Genomic DNA, 10,125 nt, shown 5'->3' on the forward strand with positions numbered 1-10,125 from the left:
TTGCAGGTCTAAACGTTCCGCTGGTCCCATAGGGGCCAGAAAGTCCGGTTAATCGTTGCTTTGAAACCACCGGAACTTGGACCGCCCCACATGGAACTTATCCTGAGGCGACCGTTCGGAACTATAGGCGGGTCAATGAGGAAAGGAGAACTAGGAAATGTTTCAAGGTAGGGCTGAAAGCTCTGCTTGACTGAGAACAGGTACTGCGACTCTCCTCAGCCTTGCCACAGTCAACTGAAGGGAAGGCTCGGAGGAGGTGGCAACAGAATCTGGCATCCCCAGGTGGTCACCCATCCAAGTACCGACCAGAACCGACGTTGCTTAACCTCGCTGGACGGACGAGAAGCGGGGTTTCCAACGTGGTAAGGCCGTTGACTCAATATCATGGCTAGATACTCCAGATGTTGAGGCAGAAGAAGAGAAGGCTCCTAGCAAAATACCATGAACCCCCACTCATGGTAAGCATCCGGAAGCTTGTCCCGGCGCTGAAGAAGGTCGAACCCGACCTACCGGAGTTGACCAGACCTCCAAAAGGCGAAGGAGGCTGAAGCCTGCACCTGAGCGGCCATGAGGAAAGCAGGGAGAGTTCTCTGGGGAAAAAAAAACCTGTGATGCCACGGCGGGATCGCCACACTTCATCTTAAGCAGGAATACCTGCAATCTAGGCTGAATTCCACAAGCTTCCTGGAAGATGGATGGAATGGGAACTGAAAATACCCGTACTTCCCATCCAGGGCCTAAGGAGTCCTGTCGCCTCGTTACCAGTCTGATCGATTCTGCTGTTCCACGCTGGACGAAATTTGTTCGACAAACTTGATCAGGGCCGAGAGGTCGACTACAGAACTCCCGTCTCAGATACTTTCTTACAAGAAAGGATCGACTGAAGAAGCCGGGGGTGAAGCCGTCGATGATCCTATGGAGGACCTTCTCCTAAGGCATGGATCATTCTGCCCAAACGGGCAAACTCTTGCCGACCCTATGGCATAGAGGTTCAGAGACACTGAATTCGCTGACAGAGACGGCAGGCGCGATATCCTTAGCTGATCACAGAGATCGTGCAGGAATGGGCATCGGGAAGCTGTCATCCAGATGAGTAACCTTAGGCATCCTCCCAGCGTGAAACCTGCAAGGGGGAGGTGCCAATCCTAGAGTTCGTGAACTATACCGCTCCCTCTAGGACTATGCCCCCCCCCCCCGGGAGAGCCTCCTGTGCCATCTGTTCCTGACAGGAGGGAACTGCAATTGGACACCTTGTCTCAGTTGTCGTAGCCGGTCCGATACCCTAGGCCGACATGGTCTGGAAGAAAGCGCCTTGGAGGAGTGAAAACGGAAGTCGACTTCCTCCGCACAGCCGCTGTCTATGTCTCTGTCCTTGGGCACAAACTAACTTATCTCAAGGATGGAAGGGTGTCTGAGGTTGTCGACATCCAAGGATGAGACACCCGAAAGGAAGCCCTCGGTCATTGCGTCCAGATGGTCCAACATCGAGATTGCCCGCAAGTTCGAAACTTGACGACGAAACGCCAAGGTGCTTGAGCCCGAGAGGAGGAAAGTACCCATGACCTTCCTGTAGCTTCCTTGAACCAAACCTCGGGTCGTAACCGAGGAGGGAAAGGACCTGGTAAGCCCCTTTCACGAGATGGAGAAGAGGAAGGGGTAAACAGTCACCCCTTGGCCGATGGAGAAATCTCGAACGGAAAGCCCCCCGCCAAAAATCCTTCCATGGAATGATGGGGAAGGGCTAACCCAGGTTCTGGAAAGAAGAATGTTGCTCAGACCTCCCTGAAGATTCTTCTTATTCTTGCATGTGCCATGCTCTGCGTTTACGGGGTGAGGCCGTGTTCTGGAAATACGCTCCAGAAGACCCGCCAGGCTGGTCATGCTGCGAAAACCCCAATGGGAATCGCGGTCGCAATCGCCCTGGAGCTCGCGCTATGGTAAATCAATGATTTGCGCGTGGGCGAACGTGGAAGCGCCCATGCGGGGTCACGCAGGAACGCAAACGAAGGTGAGCGAAGGAGCACAGAAGGAGGGCGAGCATGGTAGGAAGGGCGAGAGCTGGTGGTCGGCGAGCGATAACCCATAGGCGAGCAATGGATACTGCAAGAATTAAGCCGACGTTCGTGCAAAGAAACACCGTCGGCTCGCGCGACGGAACACCGTCGGCTCGCGCGACGGAACACCGTCGCCTCGCCCGACGGAACACCGTCGGCTCGCCCGACGGAACACCGTCGGCTCGCGCGACGGAACACCGTCGGCTCGCGCGACGGAACACCGTCGGCTCGCGCGACGGAACACCGTCGGCTCGCGCGACGGAACACCGTCGGTTCGCGCGACGGACACCTTCGGTTCGCGCGACGGAACACCGTAGGCGGGATGGAATACCGTTGGTTCGCGCGCGGGCGATCATTGGAGAGCATGTGCGCGGTTGCGCATGAGCGTAGGCGTGCGGTCGCGCGGGCACGTGGGCGTGTGGCCGCGCGGGCACGTGGGCGCGCGGGTTAGCACAGGCGGTCGGGAGACCGATGACGCGTAGGTGGGCGATGGCACGTTGACGAGCAATGGCGCGTTCTGGCGAGCGATAGCCCGTAGGAGAGTGAAGGAGCGTTGGCAAGCGATGGCGCGTCGGCAAGCGACGGAGCGTTGGCGAGCGGTGGTGCGTTAACAAAACGCTAGCGCGCAGGTGAAGAATCGCGCGGGCGCGTAGGTGATTGCCAACGCGAGTGAGACTAGTGATGGTTAGCGCGCATTGCGCTAACAGAAGGCGCGCAGGAGCATCAGGAAGGTGAGCGCTGAAGCAAGCTGTTAATCAGGCGATCCTAGACGGTCAGAAAACCGTTGGCGCCCATTGGTGCGTGGCAAAGAAGGGCGCGCAGATGAGCGCTGGCAAAAGAAGAAAGCTGGCGCACAAAAGGACAGATATAAAGGTGAGCGCTGGCGAGCAGGAGGAAGATCTACGGCAAGACTCAGCTACCGGAGATCGTGGTCCACAGCAGGCGAGCGCTAGATCGCTACTGATGGTGGTCAGGGGAACTGACACGCGTGGCAGATCGATGGCGATCGTTGACGCGTAGGAGATCGCTGACGAGCAGGTGAACGTTGACGCGTCTAAGGTCGCTGGCGAGCTGGTGATCGCTGACGAGCAGAAGGCAACGCGTGGAAGCCTGCGCGTAGAAGAAGAGTCCTTGACCCAGACCTGAACCGAAGTTCTAGATCGCGAGGGCGACGTGGGCGCACAGGGCGCGTAACAGGAACCAACAGGAACAGCAGAGATGATCATCATGAGAGCGCTGACGAACAGGAGAGCGCTGACGAACAGGAGAGCGCTGGTGAACAGGAGAGCGCTAGCGATCAGGAGAGCGCTGATGAGCAGAAGAGCGCCTGTGCGCTAACACTGAGCAGGAGCAGGAGAGCATAAGGGCGCGCATGGGAACCCTGACACGCAAGGGAAGAACCCCCGTGGGAGGCAACCCTTTGCCCCGAAGGGATCGTTGTCCGTCGGGAGACTGATGTCCGTCGGAAGACCGTTGTTGGTCCGCCGGGAGACTGCTGTCCGTCGGAAGACCGTTGTCCGTCGGGAAGACCGTTGCCCGTCGGGAAGACCGTTGCCCGTCGGGAAGACCGTTGCCCGTCGGGAAGACCGTTGCCCGTCGGAAGATCAAGAAGAAGGAGTTGTAGGTTGCATACGGAGATTCAGAAAGGCGCCTCTTAGCACCCTTATAGGGAGATGAGAGGCCCTTACGACGAGGCGGACGGTGAGCCTTACGGCGAAGGAGGCCAACAGCAACAGCAGCAGAAGAATCCTCCGAAGAGGAGTCTCTATGAGTGTACTCTCTCGCGAACGAAAGAGAAACACTTCGTAGAAGAGACTGGTCAGCCAGTGACCTAAAAGGAGCAATCCTCCGAAGAGGGGCTCCTGCAGTTGCCCAGCCCCTTGAGCGAAACTGCAGGTGCAACCGCTCAGCACCAGGAGCATAGTCGCACGAAAAAAAAGGCAAGAGAAGAACCCCCCAAAAGGGGAAAAACTCAAGCCTGGACAGGAAAAACTTCCCTCGGAAGGAGAGTTACCCACCCAAGGAGGCAAGCCTCCTGAGAGTTCTAAAATGAACTGGAGAGCTGTCAATCGTCACGGGAGTACTTCCAGTAGAAGGAGACACGCCCGTGACGAAAATCCAAAGGGGAGGCAGCAACAGCCGAATTCCCAGGCCTCAACAAGACAGCTCACACCGTTGTCACATTACAGAAACAAACTAGATCGGTAACTGTAAAAAAAAATAAAACAAAAATCATTAGTACACATTCATTCTCCCGGGAAGGCTCCGAAGAGGAATCCCGAGGGAAAGGAAACAAGAATTACACAACAGGCACGTGCCCTCACAACCACTTACACTCACGGAAGGAGAGCCGTATCAGAATTATAACAATTATAATTATGAAACTATGTAATTATGTAATTTAAAAATGAATGAACACTAAAGAAAGAACAAAAATCCCGAAAGGAATCGTTCTACAAAGCTGAAAAATTAACAAATACAATTAGATTCATAAACTAATTGAGACAAAACGTACGGCGAAGCAACCCTCCCACACGGGAAGGAAGCTACAAGGGGCGTAGTAAAAGGGTGAACGACCTCAAGAGAGAGAGAGAGAAAGACCGAAGTCAAACTCGATCGCAACCCATAAAATTACACCGTGGTGGCCTAAACTCCGAGGGTTCCACGGAGATATCGTACACTACACACACAACTCTGAAAAGGAAACTTACTAATTTCTATGCTCAAATATATATACAAACATGAAAAACTGTTTACATATATATTGAGTAAAAGAAAAGTAAGTGATTAAGTAAAGACAAAACAAACAATGGCTGCCAAGCGAGGACAAAGACAGAGACGTCTATCCCAGTCCGAGCCAAAAGTGAAAGTGAGCTTCACCGGTATGTGAGGGGGGGGGAGGGGTAGCTAGCTACCACTCCCCTACCACCCCGCTAACTAGCGCGGGGGTAATACACCCTCGTTAAAATCCAATGGCTCGCCATTTCAGCTGCGCTAAAAGGTAAACCCAATGTAAATAGCGTGGTTTGTATTTTGGTTACGGAACAAACCTATTGTTCTTACAGACTTACCCAATACCCTCTTTCAAAAAGGTATTGGGGACATGAAGTATTCTTCTATACTTAGGAGGCACAAGGGAAATAGGTCTTACCTGCAGCGAGGTGAGGTCAGCTATGCTGAGGCTTGCGGAGCTGTTTTCCCCAGAGGGGAGAAGGTTAAAGGAAGAAAGGAGCCAAGCATTCTTACTCATTCACCCCAGACTAATCCAGGGAGCCTCAGCCCTCAACCCTCTGCTACTTGTCCATCAAGGCGCCTGAGGTGTTTAGACCATTTGTTGTGCGACCACCACAGGACCGATGGAAAAGGTCTCCCTGTTCTTGTGGGTTACATCTTTGCAGTTAGTGGGCCATGAAGGTCGATTGACGCTTCCACATGCCCACTTAAAGTATCTGCGCCACAGAGTTTCTTGAACGCCAGGGACGTAGCAACGCCACTGACGTTACGAGCTCTGGGTCTTAAGATGGAGGAGAGAGTAGATTGAGAGTAACCTCAATTGCCCTCCGATCCCAGAGGGGAAAGAAATCCTTGGGGTCCTCCTCTTGACCTTCCTCGTGCTGGTCAACAGTGCCGACACACGGGGGCGAGCTGGTATCGTTCTTTTAAGGTAACCCCACAGACTCCTCACTGGGTAAAACCCCAGTTGATGGGTTTTCAGTTACCGAACGAAGACTCTTTATTCGAAATGGGCTGCACCTAGGGTACAGCACACTCGGATTTTGAGTCTTGGCAATCCACTCAGGGATGCCGCTGAGGATTACTTCTCCCCGTCTCCTAGAGTAGGAGACATCAGAAGATGGATCATACAACACACTAACTCTCTTGGTCAAAAGCCCAAGTGAGTAGAAAGGCCGTCTTCCGTGTAAGGAAGCGATCTGCTGCCGGGCAGAAAGGTTCATAGAGAGGGGCCTTCAGAGACTGAAGGACCCGAAACGCGTTCCCAGGAGGAGGTTGAGATCCGACGGGGGACAAGTTATCTCACACTTGTATAAGTAAAGGCATCAATGAGAGAGAACCCCGTTCCATGACATCAGTCACAAAGGACCGAACACTTCGCCTGGAAGACCGATGCTGAAAAGTGTCTGAGGTGCCTAGACATGCTTTCCGTAACTTGTTGCGAAAGGCCTCTCTGAGAGGGGTGGTGTAGGATCGTCCCAGGCGTGAAGTCGAAGCAAAGCTACAGCTTAGGAAAGTGTTAGCATGTGGCTGCTTGGAAGATCGTGCCGTGGAGGAAGATCCCTCGGAACTCCGTCAGGAGCTGTAGAAGGTCTGGGAACCATTCTGCGGGTTGCCATAGCGAAGCTATTAGAACTCAGTCAGGGGCTGCGGAAGGTCCGGGAACCATTCTGCGGGATACCATAGCAAAGCTATTGGAGTCATTGATAAGATCTTGCTTATCCTGACTTGGCTGAGGAGTTTTTCACCAGACCGAATGGGGGGTAAAAAACAAGGCACACCTCTAGGCCGCCCCACCGATCTTGGAATACATCTTGTTTGAGGGCCTGGTGTTCAGGACTGGGGAACAGTCGAGTGGGAGCCTGAAGATCAGGGCCCCTGCTAGCATAACCACAGTCGGGGACCTCACAAAGTTAAACTTTGTTGGATACAAGATGATTCCAAGACACTAGGAGCCCACCATCTGGGTGGTTTTGCAAGCACATTCCTGTACCAGGAATGATGCGAGCAGATGGGGCAACTAGTTGTCCTCTGTCCATCTGAGGTTTCGTACTGCTAGATGGTTCTGTAAGAGAGGTGAATGCTAGTACCTTTCTAACGGACGAGGCTGGAAAGGTGCGGCATATGCCCCCCCCCCTCTCTTTTGATACATTAAAGAGAGTATCAGATCCAGAGGGAAGACGAGAAGACAGGCCTCTTTGCAGAAGCTATCGTCTGACACCCATTATCCGCGGATTGTCCAGCGGTGAGGGGGGGGGAGTGCATAGCAATAAACACATCTCGAGATGATGTCGAGACATGTAACTAATTGCATGTTCTTGCAACGAAGGGGAACAGCCTGTTCTCCCTCCAACTACCACTAATCCAGTGTGGTTGGTCAAATAAGACCGATACCTAACGGTAAACCACTTAATCAGTATAGCTTATGTTACAATAGCGAATCTCCATAGAAATCGCTTTCCGGACAAGAGACTGTACAGTAATCGCCGAACGCATCCAACCAAACCCAAGAGGGGAATGAGACGTATCTTCAATCTATTGTTGGGTGGGTAAAGAGCATAAGTGTACTACGGAGTAGTAACACGAAACTGTGAGCATGACAAGCATAGATGTGTAGTTCGACTTAAAAGTCGTGTCCGGAACTCAGTTGGAGAACGTTGAAAACGTTCATAATGGAGGTTTCTCCTTCTTAGGACATAAACGTTCGTACTTCTCCATCTCCGATCAGTAAACTAGCATTTATATTAAATGTTCCCTACTAGGGAACAGATATGCTTATGAGAAGTTTCCAGCCAAAACCTTTGTAGGAGACTAAGACTTCCGATCGGGGGAAAGGAAAAAATGCCTATAAGGAGGCAGAACGTAAATGCTGTAAGTCTGGTTACAGTAGAGTAGCCAAGTAATGTACTGAATAACCTGGTTTCAGTAAGGGATATAAATATACAACTTAATAGAAAGGAGTTCTAATTGCAAGATGTATATAGCCCTCATTGGCAGAAATATCGCTTGCACGCATATATGTACTTGTCCATTTGTGCTAGCGCATGCGTATTCTCTGCCTCCAGGAAATGTTTGCAATGAATCTGGTTGCGGGAATAATGTATGTGCGACGAATCGTAACATTATTGCCGAAAGAATTTCGACCGTTGACTAACTGTAATATTTTCTTGAATGAGAGCGAACATGTTCTCAAACAAAATATACAGTTTTAGAAGCGATCATTTCCTCTTTGGTTTACCCCTCCTCCATATGTGAGGGGCTAGCCAGTGTTCATTACACAGAAACGGATGTCTGGTTACCTGTGGGCGGGGTTTGAAACGTTCGTAAACATAATGAAAAGTTGCCCACGCTGTTGCTATCGTTCTTTTAAAGTCAGCTAACAATGTTCCTTCGGGACTAATTGTTCAAAACAATAATCCTGTAAGGATAGAATAAAAATTCTCGGAAGCCTATTGTGTAAAAAGGCAAGTCGTTATACCCAGGGTACAATGACGGGGGAGGCTGCCTCCATCAAACGGTAGAACAGAGTTTAAGACAATAACCTCGCAGTTTTGTCTTGGCTAGAGCGCATGCTCCGGGACGGCTTACGGCCTTCATGAAGTTTTAACAACACCCATTGAAGTTCTGTAAAAACTTCTCAGGAACGAGTCTCCCGAAAAGGGTGAAATCTCATATGTAGGGGTTTGCTTCAAGAAGGCCAGACATAATTGCCATCGGCCGCTTACCCGAAGGAGTTGCCATCGAACGCTTTCTCGCTAGTGACAAAACTACCGTCTAAATCAGGCAAGGCCTGCCAGGGAAAATGAACTGAAATGTAAAATATTTTCCATTCCCCGCTCATTTCCGTCTGCTAACCAAACCACTCAAAGTGGGAAGGTGGAGGGAAGATGACGCTGGTTCGTTCGAAAACGAAAGGATCGGTACTGGTGGAACCAGACTGGCTGACATAGTAATCAGCTGGGAGTGTGGAGTGACGTATCAAGTCACACTTTTGGAAGACCCATCCTGTGGGGTGGGAGGTCGACCATAGAGTTTTCAGAAAAAACTCTAGATCGCAAAAACCAAGAGATTCGGATCAGAACCTAGGGGTTCAGAATCTATTTGTGAATTCCTTTCTCACGACCTCAAGGAATGTTGTGCCGAGAACCCTCAGGAACTCTGTCGCTGATTCCTCATGGAATTTTCAGGAATCGTATTCCGTGACCATGACCCAAAGGAATTGTGTCATAGTTACCTGTAGAGATTCGGAAACCCCTAGGCAGCAGGCATCCCTTTGTCATAAGAGTAAAACTATTGATGACGATGGGCGCGCGAACAATTCACGGGACGAGAGTTCGAAAACTCATTCATGAGTAAAACTCATGCAATCGTGAACATTTCACGCAACGAGTTCGAAAAATGCTATTTTCATTTTAAAATAAGTTTGTAAATATACTAACCTGGTAGTTACATATATATAGCTTTATGCCGCCAATTCGTCGCGTGTACGGCAGAAATTCAAAATTCGCGGCAATTGCCGATAGATGGTCAGGTGATCATACCTGCGCTCCCTCTACCCAGGTATTTGGAACCATTTCCATTAGTCCTCAGAAATTCCATGCACCTGTACTCAGAGGGGAGGAGGGAGGGACCTTTTATATATGTAACTACCAGGGAAGTTAGATATTTAAAAATGATATTTTCATAATAAAATAAATTTTTGAACATACTTACCCGCTGGTTATATAAAAATAGCTTTAGTCTCTGACGTCCGGCAGAAATTCAAAAACTTGCGGCAATCGCAGATAGAGTTGCCAGGTGTACACTAGCGCCCTCACGGGAGATAGGCCGAACCATTCCATACTTCACCAGATCTTCCATGCCCATAGGTCTCTAGAGGGGAGGAGGGTGGGAATAAAAGTTATATAACCTGCGGGTAAGTATGTTCAAAAATTTATTTTATGAAAATATCATTTTTAAATATTAAACTTACCCGCTGGTTACAGTATATAAAAATAGCTGGTTGACACCCTTGGTGGAGGGTTAGAGACAGCAACATTGTTGAAATATTACTTAAGAGTTAATTAAAACAAGCTTAAGGAAGCTGACTTCAATAATTCTCTGCCTCATTATGTCTGCTATCCTTATGAGATCCAGCAGTCCACCCAGGGGGCTGAAGATCTCTAGGAGCTGTAAAACGGGTAATAACCTCTATGCTGACAGGACCTCAACTAATACCCTTGTTCCGGGTGCTCTCAAGGAACAAAATGATCACCTGACTAAATCAAAGATTGCGGAAGACTGTCGACCAATCTCCACATACAACCATAAAAATATATAAAAGTTCCAAGAAAAGAAA

General features: G+C 50.2%; 1 pseudogene; it reads right to left on the bottom strand.

Annotated features, from left to right (window-relative positions):
- Nucleotides 1–257: 257 nt before the first annotated feature.
- Nucleotides 258–376, bottom strand: LOC137620371 (5S ribosomal RNA; annotated as a pseudogene).
- Nucleotides 377–10,125: the final 9,749 nt, after the last annotated feature.

The sequence above is a fragment of the Palaemon carinicauda genome, chromosome 26, assembly GCF_036898095.1.
Source record: "Palaemon carinicauda isolate YSFRI2023 chromosome 26, ASM3689809v2, whole genome shotgun sequence".
Lineage (NCBI taxonomy): Eukaryota > Metazoa > Arthropoda > Malacostraca > Decapoda > Palaemonidae > Palaemon > Palaemon carinicauda.